The following is a 15,337-nucleotide window of genomic DNA, read 5'->3' as shown; positions in this document are numbered from 1 at the left end:
GAGGGATGCCGGCGGCCGAAAAGACAACATGAATTGGTGGAAATGGCCATCCGGTGACGTAATAGTGACACCGTTCTTATAATTCTACTCTGATATATTTAATAATGTGTCACAATTCGCTGGACTAAGCAGAATGCTGCCGCGAGCTGCAAAATCCCAACAACCCGACGCCCAGCTCCCAGCCGACGACCAAGAGTAATGCGTGCGCCCTGGGCTCCCACGGCTCCAGCGAATGGGCCGCTCTTCACGCGGCCCGACGCGCGCGGCGACGTCGAGCCACGTGACCGTGAGCGCGACGACGGCAGGGGAGGGCGGGGGCCCTGGCTGACTCCGCAGCGCCGCGCAGGCGCCCCAGGGCCGCGCCGAGCCGAGCCCCTCCTGCTCTCTCTAGGAGTCAAAATGGCGGCGAGGGGAACCTGGAGCAGTCCTGGAGCCTAAGCCACTGACAGGAGAGGAGAGGGCGGCGGCGGCGGTGGGAGGAGGATGGCTGGGGGTGCTGGCGCTGGTGCGGACGGCGGTGCTGGCGGCGGCGGCGGCGGAGGCGACGGCAGCGGTCCCAGCGGCAGCAGCAGCGGCGGGAGGAGCCTCCGGGGTGAGTGTCCCTCAGTGTCTCTGAGGCTGTGGAGCCGAGGTTGTGCCCAGTGTGGCGAGGGGCGTCCCGGCGATGAAAGGGCAATTCCTGGGCGTGGGGGTGCCCGGGCTGGGGCCGAGCCACCGCGGGAGGCGCTGGGACGCCGGACGGGGAGGGGCGAGTCGTCCGTCTGGGGCTGAGGCGCGGCGGCGCCGGACTGGCCGGTCCCGGTGCGCTCCGAAGGACGGGCTGGAGCGCGCCACCGTCCCGGGGGCAGGGGCGCTCGGTGTGGGGCTCGGGGCGTGGAGACCGGCCCGAGGGAGCCGCGGTGGCCGGCCAATCGGCCAGCTTTGGGCTCCGGGCGCCCAGAGGCGGGACCTGCGGCTCCCAGGACACTGAGAAACCGCTCCCGAGACTAGGGCGCGTGTTTACCCGGCTGCAGGGTTGCGACCGCCAGCGGTGGGCGTGAAAGTGGCCGGCGGGGACTGGGAAGAGAGCAGGCCTGTGGACTGCTACTCCCAGGGCAAGTTAGATTGTTCGGGTAAGTGACTGTTGCGGGATAAACCTGGAATTGAGCTTTGACGGGTTGGGAGGGAGACAATACCAAGTGTTGATAAAGAAGAGAAGACTGTTTGGAGTACCTGAATGGCAAAATGTGTGCATTTTTCAGTACCTTGTCATTTGCACAGTGTTTGCTAGCTTTACCCCAAGGGTGAGAACTTTCTCACCGTTTTTGGAGAAACTCCGAGAAGTGTTGTTTCTCTTTTGAACTACAATAAATAGCACGTCTTCACATACCAGCACAGATAATAAGTACTCTGGCGTAGGCCTAATTTACAGAAACAGTCTTAGTTATCTTTACTAGAGCACTGTTTCCTCTGCAAAGACATCTTACTGTAATGAGAAAATAGACTTTTTTTTTTTTTTTTACAGAATTACTTAACATTTTCAACTAACTATCTTGTGTGTGTGGAGATGGAGTCTCGCCCTTTCACCCAGTACAGTGGCAAGATCTCGGCTCACTGCAACCTCCGCCCCCTAGGTTCAAGCGATCCCCAAGGTTCAAGCGATTCAGCCAAGTAGCTGGGATTATAGGCCCCCGCCACCGCGACCAGCTAATTTTCGTATTTTGGGGAGAGTCGTGGTTTCACCATGTTGGCCAGGCTGGTCTCGAACTCCCTACCTCTGTTGATCCACCTGCCTTGGCCTCCTAAAGTGCTGGGATTACAGGCGTGAGCCATTGCACCTGGCCTGGTCATCTAACAGTCTTTTGTCCCTAATGGCATTTGTTTCCTTTAGATTGCTGAAATGAATTGCTTTCTTTCTGAAATCTGGAAGAAGGACTTGCAGTTGCTTTGTGAGACTCATAACGTTTTTAACAGCAGCCGTTATTAGACTTGTTCTGGAATTCTGGAGTCAGAAAAACTTTTAGAGATCTAAAGGTGTTAACTATTGTTTTAGAGCTGGGAAACCAGACCCAGAGAGGCGAGTGACTTGCCATGGGTCCTACAGCTGGCGATGAATTACACCAAAACTAAGTTGTAAGCCTCTACACCCCATTTAGAGAGTTCGTTTTGACTACACTCCTGAGCTGATTATTCTTCATTGATTGCATTCTTTACCATTCACTACGCATCCCTATCCATAGGTTTTGGTGTAATAAAGTTGAAAGCGAAAATGAGAGGCTCTCTCTCATTCTGTCAGCTACTTCAAGTAACTGATGAAGATTTTTTTTTGCCCTAACCTGAACTTAATAAAAACAGAGCGATATTTCATTTGGAGTTTTCTTAGGCTCATGACACATTTTCACCCAGTTTTAACATGGCTCATTCTTGCATGAATTCACTACTGTATTGTTTTGTGTCCCAGTACCAGCATTTAAACAAGGTTTTTGTATCAGACTCTGATTTTAGGATTTAGAACGCCTGTGTTGATTTCTAGGATATACTACCTAGTTTCCGTGTATCATCTTGTTGAGTCACAGCATTTTTATTTATAGTGTGTTGCAGGTAAACCTTCAGAAGTGCAGTAATGCCAAAATGATTCTGATTTCAGATTCTAGTTACTGAAGCTCACACATCTAAAATCATATAGGTTACTGTTGAAGGTCTGGTTTTTGTTTTGCTTTTTACAAATGATGTGGAAGAAAGGAAAGAAACATAATATTAGGTTGGTGCAAAAGCAACTGCGGTTTTTGCCATTATATATAGACTATGCCCTCAAGTTCTTATTGGAAAGATCAAGTGTACCAACATGAGCCTAGAAGACAATCTAGTTAGTTCTACTAATACAAAGAATACTGCTGGTGTACAGGATAGAGATGAGTGAGGCCTCGGGAGTCCAAAGAACATGGGACACTTGGGATGTGAGCTGACCCATGAAAGTTTAGATGTATGGAGAGATTGTAGCAATTACTTTGTGAGGGAAAAGCAAGAGTGTAAAGCGAGGGTTAGCTTAGGGGGAGGGAAATAGAGGGAGACCAGGATGAGCTGACAACTGAATTTCCTGAGGAGAATGTTTTCCTTAGGAAACATTAGTCAGTTGGAAAGCTGTCTGTAGAAGAGTTTGAGTACTGAATTGAGGAGATTTCTATTTTTATTCTGTTGTGCAAGGTATAGAGAGCCTTTGAAAGTTTGGAGGCCAGGGATTAATGTCGTAAACCAGCAAGGTAAACCTGTCAGTGATCTACAGGTTGAGTTAGAGTGAGGAGAGAATGGAATGAACCAGAGAGGACAGTAGCTGCTGCAGTAATCTGAGTATAAAGAGATCTTAGACCAGGATAAAGTCAGTAGGAAAAATTGCATAGCATATATCTGTGTGTTTATTGTGGTAAATTACACGTAAAATGTACCATCTTAAGCATTTTTAAACGTATAGTTCTGCGGCATTAGGTACACATTTACATTGTTGTGCAGCCATCACCACCCTCCATGTAAATTCTTTCATTTGGAGTTTTCTTAGGCTCATCACTACGTTTTCCTAAGCTGAAACTCCATTTTCCCTTACCCCAAGCCCCTGGCAACTACCAGGGTCTGTCTCTTTAATTTTGACTACTCTAAGTACCACATATAAGTGAAATTTATACAGTATTTGTCCTTCTATATCTGGCTTATTTCACTTAGTATAATGTCATCAGAGTCCATCCATGTTGTAGGATGTGTCACAATCAAGGCTGAATAATATCCATTGCATGTATTTTTATGTTTTGTTTATCTGTTCATCCATCAATGGGCACTTAAGTTGCATCCACATTTTGACTGTTGTGAATAATGCTGCTGTGAACATGGATGTAAAAATATCTGAGTCTCTGCTTTCATTTCTTTTACGTATTTTATACCCAGAAAATTTTACATTCATATCAGCAGTGCGCAAGGGTTCCAGTTTCCACATCCTCACTAATACTTGTTATTTGCTGTTTGGTGTGTTTTTTTCTTTTCGAATATTCATCCTAATGAGTATGAAGTGGTATTTCATTGTGGTTTTGGTTTGCATTTTTAAAAACTGATTGATCATGTTGAACATCTTTTCATGTAGTTATTGGTCTTTTGTATATTTTCTTTGGAAAAATATCTATTCATGTTATTTCCCTGTTTGCTAATTAGGTTTTTTGTTTTTGAGTTGTGGAAGTTATTTATATATGCTGAATATCAGTCCCTTTTCAGACATGATTTGAAAATGTTTTCTCTCATTCTGTAGGCTGCCTTTTCACCCTTTTGATAGTGTCCTTTGCTTCATACATGGTTTTTAATTTTGATGAAATCTAGCTTATCTAGATTTTCTTTTGTTGCTTGTGCTTTTGGTGTCGTAGCCAAGAAATCATTATCAAATCCAATGTCAGAAAGATTTTCCCCTGTGTTTTCTTTCTTTTTTTAAGACAGGTAGGTTCTTGCCTGGTCACCCAGGCTGGAGTGCACCAGTGTAATTATGACTCACAGTAGTCTTGAACTTGGGGCTCAAACAGTCCTTCCATCTCAGCTTCCCGAATAGTGGGGACTACAGGTGCGTGTCTACACGCCTGGCTACGTTTTTAAAATTCCCTGAGGAGAAGGGATCTCACTAATGTTGCTTAGGCTGGTCTCAAACTTTTGGACTCAAGTGGTCCTCCCACCTCAGCCCAGGGTGCTGGGATTACAGGCATGAGCCACCGTGCCCAGCATTTTTATTTTATTTATTTTAAAAGAATTTTATAGTTCTGGCTCTTACATTTAGGTCTTTATGTGTGGATATGCATTACCATATGTGTGGTTTTTCCATTACCATTTGTTGAGAAAACTGTCCTTTTCCCATTAAATGGTCTTGGCACCTTTGTTGAAAATTATTTGACCGTAAGTTTGAGGGTTTATTTTTGGGCTCTGTATTCTGTTTCATTGGTCCATACGTTTGTTTTTATGCCAATATCACACTATTTTAATTACTGTAGCTTTATAGTAACTTGAAATCAAGAAGTGTGAGACTTCATTTGGTTCTTTTCAAGATTGTTTTAGTTGTTTGCGATTCCTTGAGATGCCATATGAATTTTAGGATGGGTCTTTCTATTTCTGCAAAAAATAGGCTATTGGTATTTTGTTAGGGATTGTATTGAATCTGTAGGTTGCTTTGGTTAGAGTTGACATCTAAAGACTGAGTCTTCCAGTTCATGAACATGGAATATATTTCCATTTATTTGTGTCTTTATTTCAGCAGTGCTTTTTAGTTTTTAGTGTAAACGTCTTTTGTCTCCTTGACTAGGTTTATTTCTAAATATTTTATTCTTTTTGATGTGATTATAGATAGGATTCTTTCCTTAATTTATTTCTCTTTTGGATTGTTCATTGTTTTGTTTTTTTTTTTTTTTTTTTTTTTTTTGAGACGGAGTTTCGCTCTTGTTACCCAGACTGGAGTGCAATGGCGCGATCTCAGCTCACCGCAACCTCCGCCTCCTGGGTTCAGGCAATTCTCCTGCCTCAGCCTCCTGAGTAGCTGGGATTACAGGCACACGCAACCATGCCCAGCTAATTTTTTGTATTTTTAGTAGAGATGGGGTTTCACCATGTTGACCGGGATGGTCTCGATCTCTTGACCTCGTGATCCACCCGCGTCGGCCTCCCAAAGTGCTGGGATTACAGGCATGAGCCACCGCACCCGGCCGGATTGTTCATTGTTAATGTTTAAGAATGCAACTCATTTTTGTGTGTTAATTTTGTATCCTACAACTTTACTGAATTTATTAGTTCTAATTTGTGTGTGTGTGTGTGGAATCTTTTTTTATGTGGTTTTCTACGTATAAGAACATGTCATCTGCAAACAGTTAATTTACTTCTTGCCTTTCAGTTTGGATGCTTTTTAATTTTTCCTTGCCTAATCTCAGCTAGGACTTCTGGTACTGTGTTGACTAGAAGTGGTAAAAGCAGGCATCCTTGACTTGTTCCTGATCTTAGAGGAAAGATTTTCAGTCTTTCCCTGTTGAATATGATATTAACATCAGTTTTTTTTACATAAGTTTTTTTTTACATAAGACCTGTATTATATTTAGTTTCCTTATATTCTTTGTTTGTTGAGGGTTTTAACAGGTATGTTTTAAGAAAAGGCATTTGTGGGTGCTGAAAAGAATTTCTACCCTGGTGAGTGAGATAATTCCGATGTCATTGACAGAGTAATATGTTATCATGAAGTTGATGTTTTAGGCATCATCTTTGTACATTTACAGACCTGTTAATGGCTGAAGAAAAATAATACTATAGTTATTTAGTGGGGAAGACTGACATTACTCAAATAATTATGCAGATATATGTCTGAATAACTATAGGCTGACCAGACTTAGGGTTGTATTCCCAGCGTCTGGCACAGTGCCTGGCACATGGGCATTCACTGAAGTTGCTAATTGAATCAAAAAGCAGAAGACTGATAAAAAACATATTGTTTATTATATAGTTTTTAATGTAAATATGTTTATTTGTAGCATTTTTTTATTTTCTTCAGACAGAGTCTTACTCTGTTACCAGGCCGAGCACAGTGGTGCAATCACAACTTATTGCTGCCTTGGCTTCCTGGTCTCCAGCAAGCCTCCAGTCTCAGCCTCCCAAGTAGCTGGAACTACAGGCACGTGCCACCATGCCTGGCTAATTTTTGTTGTTGTGAGAGACAGGGTCTTGCAGTGTTTCCCAGGCTTTATTTTTATTTTATTTAAAACCATATTCCCTATGAACCCAGTCTTGGTACAATGGTAATAAAGCAAAATCGAACTTCTCCACTCTATAATTAGGCAAATGACTTTTTCTAAAACCGGTACAGTATCATTATTAAAGTGAGGTAACAGTTTTTCTTTGTTTTTCTTTTTTTTTTCCCTTGAGATGGAGTCTTGCTCTGTCACCTAGGGTGGAGTGCAATGGCGTGATCCCAGCTCACTGCAACCGCCACCTCCCAGGTTCAACCAATTCTCTCCTGCCTTGGCCTCCCAAGTAGTTGGGACTATAGGTGCGCACCACCATGCCTGGCTATTTTTTGTATTTTTAGTAGAGACAGTTTTGTCCTGTTGCCCAGGCTGGTCTCAAACTCCTTACCTAAGGTGATCCACCCACCTTGGCCTCCCGAAGTGCTGGGATTATAGGCATGAGCAATGGTGCCTGGCCCAGTTTTCTTTTTAGGTGAATGCTAGTAGAAGTTAGTTATCAGAATCCAGAATTTCAAAGGGAGGCTTTATTTATTTCATATTTTGTTTTATTTTATTTGTTTTAGACAGGGTCTTGCTCTGTCACCTAGGCTGCAGTGGTGCAATCATGGCTCACTGCAACCTCAAGTGTTGGGCTCAAGCAATCTTCCCACCTCAGCCTCCTGAGCAGCTGAGACTATGGACATGTGCCACTATGCCTGGTTAACTTTTGTACTTTTTATAGAGGCAGGATTTCACTGTGTTGCTCAGGCTGGTCTTGAACTCCTAGACTCAAGCAGTCCTTCAGCCTTGGCCTCCCAAGTGCTGGGATTATAGGTGTAAGCCACCATGCCCAGCTGAAGCATAATTTCAATGAAACATTTACAGTGCCTGCTGATTCCAGATTTATAATGAACTCGAACATTCAGCACCTAATTCATTTGCAGAACAAGTTCAAAATTTAAGAACCACCATGCTGTGGTTTTTTTTTTTAATTTTAAAATTTTTGATATTTTGTAAATTTGACATCACAAATTGAGTCTTTCAGATACCCAATAATATAGTAACTTTAGAAACATAATATACTTAGTTTTATAAATTGACATTAAATCCGTATCACTGTGTGACATGTGAACATTATAAGATTGAAAAAGATGGGGACACTTGGAATAGATAGGAAACACTTTAATCCAATAAACAACATTTTTCAAGTCACAGGATTCAAAATATTCTCTTTATAGAGCATCACTGGGGTTTTTAGATATAGCTGTGGTATAATAGAACACTGGACTGGAAATCAAACCTCCATTTAGATTCTTAGTTTTATGATCTTAAAGAAAGTCACCTAACCCATTTGGAGACTAATTTTCTCATCTATGCTTTCTGTCTTCTATGTATTTTTTTATTTCTTTATTTCCCTCCCTATTGCCACTCCCTTATTAGTCTAGACTACTTATTAAACAGCCTCCAGCTAAGTCTCTGCCACTTTTTCTCCCACAGAGAAAAACAGCTCCATCTCTGGCTGTTCTCTGTATTGCTATGATAATTATGTTCTTTAAAAAAACAGGCCAGGCACAGTGGCTCACACCTGTAATCCTAGCCCTTTGGGGTGGGCAGATTGCCTAAGGTCAGGAGTTGGAGACCAGTCTGCCCAACATGGTGAAACCCTGTCTCTACTAAAAATGCAAAAATTAGGTCTGGAGCCATTCCTACCACAGGACCGCTCATGATAGATAATTTTCTTTTTCTTTTTTTTTTGAGACAGTTTCGCTCTTGTTACCCAGGCTGGAGTGCAATGGTGTGATCTCGGCTCACCGCACTCTCCGCCTCCTGGGTTCAAGCAATTCTCCTGCCTCAGCCTCCCGAGTAGCTGGGACTACAGGCGCGGGCCACCATGCCCAGCTAATTTGTATTTTTAGTAGAGACGGGGCACCATGTTGACCAGGATGGTCTTGATCTCTTGACCTTGTGATCCACCCGCCTCGGCCTCCCACAGTGCTGGGATTATAGGCGTGAGCCACTGCCCCCAGGCAACAGATAATTTTCTTAATGTTTCAGACAATTCTTTGAAGTTATTTGCCATCAAAAATCTCTTGATTCTCTCTCTCTTTTTATTTATTTTTATTTTTATGAGACAGGGTGGTGGCACATGCCTGTAATCCCAGCTACTTGGGAGGCTGAGGCAGAAGAATCCCTTCTACCTAGGAAGCAAAGGTTGCAGTGAACCGAGATCATGCCACTGCACTCCAGCCTGGGTGACAGAGCAAGACTCTGTCTCAAAAAAAAAAAAAAAAAAAAAATTGGAGCATGTTACTTCTCTACTTAAAATACGTATGTTAACTTCCCTTGTCCATAAAGTCCAAACCCCCAAGAGTTTATAGACTGTTTTCAAGCTTAGGTTTCCTGTCATTCCAGCCATGCTGTTTCTTGTTCCCTGTGCTACTTTGTTCTTTGTGTATTTATCCCATTGTTTGGAGTTCTTATTCTTTGCCTACTCTGTTAGCTGCCCATCTAATGTCTACTTTCCTCTTCTTTCCTAACAGAAATCTGCTCTGCATGCATGCAGGGGACTTGGAGAAGCTGATTTGTCACCACCTCCAGTGGTAGATTACCATTAGTTCAAGCCAGTCAACTCATGACATTTCCTTGTAAACTGTTATTGTACCAATCAGATTTAAAGGGAAGTAGACATTCTGTTTCTGGGAGGGAGGATTCTTTCCCCTCTTGCATGTGAAGAAGGGAACCCAAGGCTCCTATTGCTACTGACAGCTGTCTTGGGATCACAAGGGACGAAGCATTTTGTGAAGATGGTAGAGCAGAGAGGTAGAAGGAATCTGAATCCTTGGTGATATCATTTAGCCACATATTTTATTGGGTCTGGAGCCATCTCTCCACGGGATTTCTCATGACAGATAATTTTCTTAATGTTTTTGGATTAATTTGCCATCAAAAATCTCTCGATTCTCTCTCTTTTTTTCTTTTGACACAGGATCTCACTTTGTCACCCAGACGGGAGTGCAGTGATGCAATCACAGCTCACTGTAGCTTTGACCTCTTCTTTTCAGCAATCCTCCTGCCTCAGGCTCGTAAGAAATAGCCACCACACCTAGCTACTTCTAAAAAATTATTTGTAGAGGTGGGGTCTCTCTATGTTGCCCAGGCATCTCGAACTCCTGGTCTCAAGTGATCCTTTTCACCTCAGCCTCCCAAAGTGTTGGGATTACAGGTGTGAACAACTGTACCTGGCCCAAAACCTCTTGATTGATACAGTCGTCTTTATTTTTCAAGATCTAGTTATGGGGCCTTTACCAATAGTCATACATTCTTTTGGAACTTTGTGCAATAGTCTTTTGGAACTTTATGCCTCTCTTTTATCCTTTATTGCCCTGTATTATAATTGCTTGTATGCCTGACTCCCCTACATGACTGTATGGTGTGAACCAAAGCATACAGGATGTCGCACAATGTCTAATAGTGTCACATAATGAATAATAGGTATTCAGTAAGTGAGTTGTTAAGATGAAATAATAACATGAAAGAGTGCTTTGTAAGCAATTTTTAGAAGAGTTTCTGCTCTGCTAAATGTAAGCCATTTTTTAAATAAACATGAGGTGTGGTGTTGTCTAAAAATGGAGGCCGAGTGCGGTGGCTCACTCCTGTAATCCCAGCACTTTGGGAGGTCAAGGCAGGATTTCAAGACCAGCCTGACCAACATGGAGAAACCCTATCTCTAGTAAAAACACAAAATTAGCTGGGCGTGGTGGCGCATGCTTGTAATCCCAGTTACTTGGGAGACTGAGGCAGGAGAATCACTTGAACCTGGGTGGTGGAGGTTGTGGTGAAGCGAAATTGTGCCATTGCACTCCAGCCTGGGCAACAAGAGGGAAACTCCATCTCAAAAAAAAAAAAAGGAAAAACCAGTAAGATCAGACATTGTTTTTTACTTGCTCTTCATTATTACCTAGTCATTTTCATCTAGATAAAAACTATGTCAGTCTCCTGGCTATAGTCCCTTATGGAAGGAGCAGTGTTACATTTAGGTCTGTTTCATCTGGGTTTCATTTGTGAATTATTCTTTAGAGAAAAATTCTATAATATGCTTCATGAGACCCAATTCTTGTCTTCAGACTTGCCCAAAATATTTTTTGCTTGCTTAATACCAGACATGAGAATTTTCTTGTAAGCAGAAAGCTTTGTGACAGAACTAGATGAGTTTGTAGCGAATGTTAGTAATAGCTTATGACAGAGAAGTCTCATTATAGCCTCAATTACAGAGTCATAGTTCTGTCACATGCTTCAACAATAAAGTCTGATAAGGGAGGAAGGATGGGGAAGAAGAGCTTCAATTTACAGACTCTGTGCGTATTATTATGTATTGGTTTTGGTCAAATAAATTTCAACATAGTAATGTGTAGAGTTAAAAAAATTTTTTTTCAAGTTGCGTTCTTGCTATGTTGCCCAGGCTGGTTCCAAACTCCTCAACTCAAGCGATCTTCCTGCCTCAAGCCTTCCCAGTAGCTGAGATGAACATACCCAGCTTTCAGTGTTTGTGTTTTTTTAAGAGACAGGGTACTCAGTCTGTTGCCGCTGAAGTGCAGTGGCCCTGTCATAGCTTACCGCAGCCTCAAAAGGCTCAAGAGATTGTCCCGCCTCAGCCTCCTGAGTAGCTAGGGCTACAGGCACACGCCATTATGCTCAGCTAATTTTTAAACATTGTTTGTAGTGATATTGCCCAGGCTGGTCTTGAACTGCTGGCTTCAAGCAATTCCTCCCATCTTGGTTTGCCAAAGCACTGGAATTATAGGCATGTGTCACATCACCCAGCCTTGTAGTTGTTTTAAAAATGAAGATGAGAAATCGAGTATACCTTTAAAAAATATGTGATATCATATTGGATGATTATGAAAGATGTATTTGGCTATGAAGAAAAACCTTATTGTTTTGATGCCTGGTTATTAGCTTTTTACTTTACTAAGGGTCCAGTTAACTTCCCTCTGCTTTAGTTGCCACATGTGTAAAATTATCCACTTTATTATTTCTCCGTCCACTTTGAAAATTAAGTAAATGCTCTTTGGATTTCAACTTTAGATTAGATAGGCCAAGCTCTCTTCTGTAATTTGTATATATTCTTTATGTCTGTGGGCTAATTCTTGAATTAAAAAAATCATTTAAATCAAGTAATAGTAACAGCATATGTTTACGCATATAGTCTCTGTTTTTAAAGAAACAAGCAGGCTGGGTTTTAGTGGCTCTCGCCTGTAATCCCAACACTTTAGGAGGCCAAGGCAAAAGGACTGCTTGAGTCCTGGTGGATTTAAAGACCAGTCTGGGCAACATAGCAAGATCATACCGCTACAAAAACAAGTGTTTAAAAATTAGTCAGTTTTTGTGGCATGTACCTGTAGTTCTTAGCTACTTGGGAGGCTGAGGTGGAAGGATCACTTTAGCCCAGAAATTTGAGGTTACAGTGGGTAGTGATCACCCCACTACACTGCAGCCTGGTTGACAGAATGAGACTGTGTCTAAAAAATGGAAATAAATAAGCAGTAGCATATGTTTTTAAAAAACAACAAACAACTCTCTTAAGTCTAAAAGCCATTTCAGATCATGTGGCTCATACCTTGCTACTGCCCACTGCACTTTATATAGAAATACTTTTGTTTCCTTCGTGAACCCAGTTTTGTTCTCTCTGTGGGCCTTTGAATAGTTAGTTCAATAATGCTGTTGGGAGCATTATTTTGGCATTCTTCCCTCTCCTTCCATTATTTTCACCAAGAAAAGGGGAAAGTTCACACTATTTATTGTCAGTCTTAGATATTATCCCAAATGTCACTTTCTCACCAATCCATAAGATAGACAGTTTTATTGTCATCAGACACAAAGAAGATAGAAAAATTGCCCAAGATCATACAGTTTAGAAATGGCAGAGTCAAATCCAAACTCAGGCAGTTTTGCTCCAGAAGTCTTCATCGCCCCTGATTTATGCTTCCCCTACATTGTAATTGCCTGTTTAACAGTTTGCCCCACTATACTTGAATCACCTTTGAGGTGTTTGCTTGCTTGTTTGTGATGGAATCTTGCTCTGTAGTCCAGGCTGGAGTGCTGTGGTGTGATCTTGGCTCACTGCAGCCACCTCCCTGGTTCAAGTGATTCTCCTGCCTCACCCTCCCGAGTATCTGGGTTACAGGCACACACCACCATGCCTGGCTAATTTTTGTATTTTTAGTAAGACAGGGTTTCACTATTTTGGCCAGACAGGTCTTGAACTCTGACCTCAAGCAATCCTCCCACCTAGGCCTCCAAAAGTGCTGAGATTACAGGCATGAGCCACCGCCCCCAGCACTTTTGGAGGAAAAATTATGCCTGTCTTATTCAGTGTTATATTCGTGTGTATTAAGCACATACTCTGTGCTCAGAAAATATTCAAATGAATGAAAATTCTTACTTGAGAGAGAGTGTTTTGATTAAATTCTTCTCAGTACCTTTCACATAGCGTGGGTGTCAGTAAATACGGCAATGTTTTCATGCGTGCTTATTATACAAAGTGAAATTTTATGATCAAGTTAATTGTGGTTACAAGCTCATGTTTTATAACCGCTCTTAATTCCTTTTTGCCCAATACTTTAAAATAGTATCACTTTGCAACTGTAAAAACTGGTGTTTTTCAGACCTCTTTCTCATATTATCCCTCTGTGAACTGTTAAAATGTAGATCATTTGTAATTTGTAATCTAAAGGGTATGTAGGAAATTTTATGAAATAAAATTGTACTAGTAGATGGACTCTGATCATTTATACCGGTTAACCTTTTAACAAATTACAAAGGTGTAATTTCTCTGTGTGCATATTTTTTTAAAGTATCCCATATTTTAAACCTTGACTGTATGTCAAAAAAAAAAAAAAGGTGGTTTATCTGTATCCAATATTCACATGGTGGATAATGATGTAAGGCATGCACATTGTGTTCATGTGTTTGTTGGAGAAGTTGGAATGTCAGTATACTTCAATAGACTTTTCAGATTAAAAATTTGAAAGCTACTTCTAGTTGTAATTCTCAATCAGGTCAGTAGATAGGAAACCAAAAAAGTCTTCCTCCTCTCTGAATGTCCTTGCCTAAGGCTGGCTTCTTTGATTAATCCTTCTTTTCTGTATTCCTTACAGTCTACTACAGGGCTTCTCAACCTTAGCACCTTTGACATTTGGGGCCACGTAATTCTTTGTTGTGGAGGACTGTCCTGTACCTGTGAAACATTTAGCATCATCCTTGGCCTTTACCTGTTAGAGGCAAATAGTACTCTTCCCCTTTCCTCTCTCCAGTTGTGGCAATTTTAAATGTCTCCGGACATTGTCAAGTGCTGGGGTTAGAGAGGGTGGAAGGGGAGAACAATCACCCCGGTTGAGAACTGCAGCTTTCCTACATCTTTCTGTCCACTTACTCATTTGTTATAATATCTTCCCTTCTATCTCACACTTAACCTTTTTAGACTTCCACATGCCTCTCTGCTACTTCCTCACCTCTCTGAACCTTTTTGCAGCCATACTTCTAAAAAAGAATTATAAAACATCTGCTCTCTTCAAATTTCCACTATCAGTTCAGTTTCCTCTTTTGAATTCTATTGAGACCACGTTTTTCTAGTTTTCCTCTATCTCTCTGGCTGTTCCATTTTTCTGTTCTTTATCAGCTCTACCTAGTTGAACAATGGCATCATCTTTGCCCTTTCTTTCTTGTTCTCTGTTATCTAGTCAACTCTCAAGTCTTCCTTTCTTGCCTGATTTCCTAATGCTTAATGTTGTCTCATGTATGTTGTTCTATTCATTCTTACTTAATTTTTTTGGTAAGAACACAACATGAGATCTACCCTCTTAACAAATTTTTAAGTATACATTATTGTTGACTGTAGGTACAGTGTTTTACAGTAGATCTCTAGAGCTTATTCATTTTGTTTAATTGAAACTGTATGCTTGTTGATTAATAAGCCTTCATTTCCCCCTAGCCCCTGACAACCACCATTTCACTCTTCGATTCCTTGAATTTGACTCTTTTAGATACTCACTGATCATTCTAGGTAATGATCAGGCCTAGATAAAGACCTCGTGTAAGTGTTATTATGTAGTATTTGTCTTTCTGTGCCTATTTTACTTAGCATAATGTCTTCAAAGTTCATCCAGGTTGTTTGTCACCATATTTCCTTCTTCTTTGAGGCCAAATAGTATTGTATTTATGTATATGCCACATTTTCTTTATCCATTCATCTGTTAGTGGATATTTAGGTTATTTCCACATCTTGGCTATTGTGATATCTATTAATTCTTTTTTTTGAGATGGAGTCCCAGTACTCCAAGAATTTAGTCCACCCAGGCTGGAGTGCAATGGTGTGATCTCGGCTCACCGCAACCTCCGCCTCCTGAGTTCAGGCACTTCTCCTGCCTCAGCCTCCTGAGTAGCTGGGACTACAGGCACGTGCCACTATGACCAGCTAATTTTTTGTATTTTTAGTAGAGACGGGCTTTCACCTTGTTGACCAGGATGGTCTCAATCTCTTGACCTCATGATCCACCTCCCTCAGCCTCCCGAAGTGCTGGGATTACAGGCGTGAGCCACCGCGCCCGACCTATTAATTCTTAAGATGTTCTCTGTAT

General features: G+C 41.7%; 1 protein-coding gene across 2 annotated transcripts in view; it reads left to right on the top strand.

Moving 5' to 3' along the window:
* Window positions 1-369: 369 nt before the first annotated feature.
* BTBD7 (BTB domain containing 7) overlaps window positions 370-15,337 on the top strand; it is a 110,020-nt gene continuing 95,052 nt past the window's right edge. Inside the window, exons 1-2 of one of the 2 annotated variants that reach the window (XM_054240307.2) lie at window positions 370-592; window positions 1,014-1,112. The gene's annotated coding sequence lies outside the window, so the exon portion shown is untranslated. The remainder of the gene's footprint in view (window positions 593-1,013; window positions 1,113-15,337) is intronic. The other variant, XM_078335644.1, reaches the window with a different exon arrangement.

Source organism: Callithrix jacchus, chromosome 8 (genome assembly GCF_049354715.1).
Source record: "Callithrix jacchus isolate 240 chromosome 8, calJac240_pri, whole genome shotgun sequence".
NCBI classification, from domain to species: domain Eukaryota; kingdom Metazoa; phylum Chordata; class Mammalia; order Primates; family Cebidae; genus Callithrix; species Callithrix jacchus.
The sequence above is the reverse complement of the archived record's forward strand: the minus strand, read 5'-3'. Positions and strand labels throughout refer to the sequence as shown.